The following is a 5,357-nucleotide window of genomic DNA, read 5'->3' on the forward strand; positions in this document are numbered from 1 at the left end:
CTGCTTTTGTGCAATTTTCTCCTCACGGTAATTTCTAGAAGTGGACTAGTTCAATACAATGGTGTGTCCATTTTATAATACAGTTACCTAACTGTCTTCTGGAAATTTTACTCCAACCAACACTGGATTTAAGGACTTGTTTGCCCCACTGTCAACCACATTGAGTTTTATTGATTTCTGATTTTAGATATGGGTCTGATAGTCTGATTCTGTTTTTGGACCAACTTAAATATTTTTCTTTCAATAACTTAGTTTATTTCATTCACATAATTGTGATTGTTAGATGTGACTTTAATTCTGTCTGTTTTGTTTTCTATTGTTACATTTGCTTGGCATATATTGTTTTCTGTCTTTCAGTAAAGTATGTGTTCTTCAGATTTTTTTTTCTTCTGGTAATTTTGAGAGGATTTTACCTGCTTTAAAAAAGTTCTAGGCCGGGTGCGGTGGCTCACGCCTGTAATCCCAGCACTTTGGGAGGCCAAGCTGGGTAGATCACTTTGAGGTCAGGAGTTCGAGACCAGCCTGGCCAACATGGTGAAACCCCATCTCTACTAAAAATACAAAAAATTAGCCGGGCATGGTGGCGTGTGCCTGTAATCCCAGGTACTAGGGAGGCTGAGGCATAAAAATTGCTTGAACCCTGGGAGGTGGAGGTTGCAGTGAGCCAAGATCACGCTACTGCACTCCAGCCTGGGTGACAGAGTGAGACTCTGTCTCAAAAGATAAAAAAAGATCTTTTAAAGTTCTGTAAGTGGACATTTGTGCCTTTCATATATACTTAGTTTTGTTTTTCTCAAACAATGCAATATTTACTCCATTCTAATAATAATAATAATAATAGCTAACATTATGTTTACTGTGTCCTCGTAATAACCCTATGAGGTGGATAAAAATATGTTTTCCTTCCTTCCTCCAACTTACTCATATCTCTAGGCTTGGGTCATCTAATCTGAGTGCTTTGTGTACTTCTCAAATTCCTCTGGCTGAGTGCAAGAAGATGAGGTGGGAGGATCCTTGAGCCCAGGAGTTTGAGTCCAACCTAGGCAACAGAGTGAGACCTTGTCTCTGAAAAAAAAAAAAAGCAAAATTCCTTTCTGCAGGGAATGATGGCTCATGCCTGTAATCCCAGCAGTCTGAGAGGCAGCACTTTGGGAGGCAGCACTCAGGAGGCAGCCATGAGAATTGCTTGAACCTGGGAAGCAGAGGTTGCAGTGAGCCGAGACTGTGCCACTGCACTCCAGCCTGGGCAACAGAGCGAGACTCCATCTCAAAAAAAAAAAAATCAGCTGGCATATTGGTGTATGCCTGTGGTTCTAGCTACTTGAGAAGCTGGGGTGGGAGGATCACTGGAGCCCAGGAAGTTGAGGCTACATTGAGCTGAGATCGTGCCAATGCACTACAGCCTGGGTGACAAATTAAGACCCTGCTTCAAAAAAAGAAAAAAAGAAAAAGAAAGGAAAACTCCTTTGGAAAGAAAAATCATACCCTGGTGGGGTCTGAGCTGAAGTAGCTCTCCCTTGCACTACTGAGCAGCCATGATTATTTCTGTTCAGAATTATTGAATGTCCCTCCCTCACTTCCACCCCCATCATCATTGACATCCCAAAGACACTGTTTTTTTAATCAATTCAGACTACTGTGCTATAGACTGCACTTTCACATGGATAATCCCATTCAGTCCTCATGGCAATCCTGTTAAAATGTCTCTAATCCCCCACATTAGTGACAAGAAAACTGAGTAAAATAGCTTGTGTGATTTGTCTTTGTGCTCAATACTTGGTGGGTGTTCTTAGCTACTGTCCTTTGACTGCCACATTTTATTTACTTGTTTTATTTGTTTGTTTTTGAGATGGAGTCTTGCTCTGTCACCCAGGCTGGAGTGCAATGGCGCAATCTTGGCTGACTGCAACCTCTGCCTCCTGGGTTCAAGCGATTCTCCTGCCTCAGCCTCCCAAGTAGCTGGGACTACAGGCATGTGCCACCATGCCTGGCTAATTTTTGTATTTTTTAGTAGAGGTGGGGTTTTACCATGTTGGCCAGGCTGGTCTCAAACTCTTGACCTCAGATGATCCACCTGCCTCGGCCTCCCAAAGTGCTAGGATTACAGGTGTGAGTCACTGCACTCAGCCTACTTGTTTATTTAGTTATTTATTTGAGACAGGGTCTCACTCTGTTGCCCAGGCTGGAGTGCAGTGGTGTAGGCACAGTTCATTGCAGCCTCAACCTCCTGGGCACAAGTGATCCTCCCACATCAGCCTCTTAAATAGCTGGGACTACAGGGGTACACTACCATACCTGGTTAATTTTTAAATTTTCTGTGGAGCTCAGGTCTCCCTGTGTTTCCCAAGCTGGTCTCAAACTCCTAGCCTCAAGGGATCCTCCTGCCTCATCCTCCCAAAGTGCTGTGATTACAGGCATGACCCACTGCATCTAGCCCACATTAAAAAAAAAAAAAAGGATAAAGCAATAAAAACCAGACAATCTAAAACATCAAATAACATCATTCTTCAAGCTTTTGCCAAATAATATACTTTTGTTTTTTTTTTTGAGACGGAGTCTTACTCTGTTTGCCAAACTGGAGTGCAGTGACACGATCTTGGCTCACTGCAACCTCTGCCTCCCTGGTTCAAGTGATTCTTCTGCCTCAGCCTCCAGAGCAGCTGGGATTACAGGTTCGTATCACCACGCCTGGCTAATTTTTGTATTTTTAGTAGAGACAGGGTTTCACCATGTTGGCCGGGCTGGTCTCGAACTCCTGACCTCAGGTGATCTGCCCGCCTCAGCCTCCCAAACTGCTGGGATTACAGGTGTGAGCCACCATGCCTGGCCCAGAATACACTTTTAATTGGATGCTATTTATTACTTGTCTCCTTGTTGAAAGAATATATATTTATGAAATACTGTTTAAAGTAACTTTTTGCATCGTAGGATGATTTTACAACTGTGTGCATCTGTCCGGATATTTTCTTCTCTTTTGGTTTTTTATTTTAATTCCTAAGATATTATCAGCTAGTGATATTTTCTTTAAGCTATTAGCAGATTTACCAATATGTTTACTAGTTCCTTTGCTCACAATTGCACTTGGCTTCCACTTTTTTCTTTGGAGTTCAATTTCTTTCTTTCTGAACATATTCTTGAACAGCTCTTTCAGCAAGAATCTGTAAAAAGCAAACTGTAAAAAGCTAACTTTGGCAGCACATATACTAAAATTAGAACAATACAAAGATTAGTGTGGTCCCTGTGAAAGAATGACACACAAATTTGTGATGCAAAAAAAAATCCTTTTTAAAAAATAAACTCATTTTTTTTTTTTTTTTCCAGCTAGGGTCTCATTTTGTCATACAGGGCACAGACTGGAGTGCAGTGGTGCGAGCACGGCTCACTGCAGCCTCTACCTTTTGGGCTTAAGCCATCCTCCTGCCTCAGCCCCCAAGTAGGTGAGATTACAAAAGCATGCTACCATGCTTGGCTGATTTTTCGTATTTTTTTGTAGAGACAGGGTTTTGCCACATTGCCCAGGCTGGTCTGAAACTCCAGAGCTCACGTGACCCACCCACCTTGGCCTCCCAAAGTACTTAATCTTTGTTATGTCTGGAAATGTCTTGAGGGAGAGTGTAAAAGTGTTTGATTCTGTTACTGTTCCTCAGCATTTGGGAGGTGAGAGTCCATAGTCTGGCATCTACTGTTGCTCATTAGAAGTCTGCTAAGTCTAATAATAGTCATGCCTTTGTAAGATAAGCTTTATCATCTCTGGTAACTTTAAGATTTTTCTCTTTGACTTTGATGTTGTATAATTCTACTTCAATGTGTTTAGGTGAGATGTGTTGTTATTTTCGTTTGGCTAGGAGACTTCAATTTGAAAAATCAAATGTTTAACATTTCACTCATTATTTCTCCAAGTATTTCCTCTCCTTTATTTTCTTTATTTGTAACTTCTATTGGATATATGCGGGGTCTTCTCATTTTATTCTCCACATCTCTGGCTTTTTAAGTTTCCTTATCTTGTTATCTATTTTGCTGCATTTTGGATGCTTTTTAAAATCCAGTTTTCAATTCATTAATTTTGCTTTAGCAGTGTCTAATATACTATGTAATTTGTCTGTTAAGTGCTTTTCACAATGATGGTGGTGATGATGATGATGATGATGATGATGATGATGATGATGATTTTTGAGACGGAATCTCGCTCTGTTGCCCAGGCTGGAGTGCCGTGGTGCAATCTCGGCTCACTGCAAACTCTGCCTCCCAGTTTCAGTGATTCTCATGCCTCAACCTCCCAAGTAGCTAGGATTACAGGTGCCTGCCACCATGCCTGGCTAATTTTTGTATTTTCAGTAGAGACAGAGTTTCGCCATGTTGGTCAGGCTGGTCTCAAACTCCTGACCTCAAGTGATCTGCCCGCCTTGGCCTCCCAAAGTGCTGGCATTATAGGCGTGAGCCACTGCGCCTGGCGCACAGTGATTATATTTTTTTACTTCTGAAATTTCTAATTGGTCCTTTTACCACATTGGTACTTTTAAATATAGTGCCCTGTTTATGCCCTGAGGTATCCATTCCTTAAACATTTTAGAGAAACTTCTTTAAACATCTCTGTAGATTGTTTTACTATTTTGAGTTTTCAGGGTATATTCTTGTTTGTTATTTCTGCCTCTCCCTCTTTAGTGGTTCAGGGTATATTCTTGTTTGTTATTTCTGCCTCTCCCTCTTTAGTGGCTCTCGGTGACATCTCCTTATGTGATTTGTAATTTTTCACTTTGAGCATCTATGCAGCAGAATTGTTTCCAAAGGAGTTCTGTGTGCCATTTGAAGATGTTTCTAACAGGTCAGTTTCACAATTTGCTATTTCCAAGGCCCTGCAAATCTCACTAACTATGGAAGAGTTTTGTTTTGTTTTGTTGTTTTTGAGATAGAGTCTCACTCTGTCATGCAGTGGCACGATCTCAGCTCACTGCAACCTCCTTCTCTCAGGTTCAAGTGATTCTCCTGCCTCAGCCCCCTAACCCCTGTGGCTGGGATTACAGGTGTGTGCCACCACATCCGGCTATATGGAAGAGTTTTTTTGTTTGTTTGTTTTTTCAGATGGAGTTCCACTCTTGTTGCCCAAGCTGGAGTGCAATGGTGCAATCTCGGCTTACCGCAACCTCTGCCTCCCAGGTTCAAGCAATTCTCCTGCCTCAGCATCCTGAGTAGCTGGGATTACAGGCATGCACCACCACGCCCGGCTAATTTTTGTATTTTTAGTAGAGATGGGGTTTCACCATGTTGCCCAGGCTGGTCTGAAACTCCAGAGCTCACGTGACCCACCCACCTTGGCCTCCCAAAGTACTTAATCTTTGTTATGTCTGGAAATGTCTTGA

Source organism: Mandrillus leucophaeus, unplaced genomic scaffold (genome assembly GCF_000951045.1).
Source record: "Mandrillus leucophaeus isolate KB7577 unplaced genomic scaffold, Mleu.le_1.0 Scaffold12, whole genome shotgun sequence".
Classification (NCBI taxonomy): Eukaryota; Metazoa; Chordata; class Mammalia; order Primates; family Cercopithecidae; genus Mandrillus; species Mandrillus leucophaeus.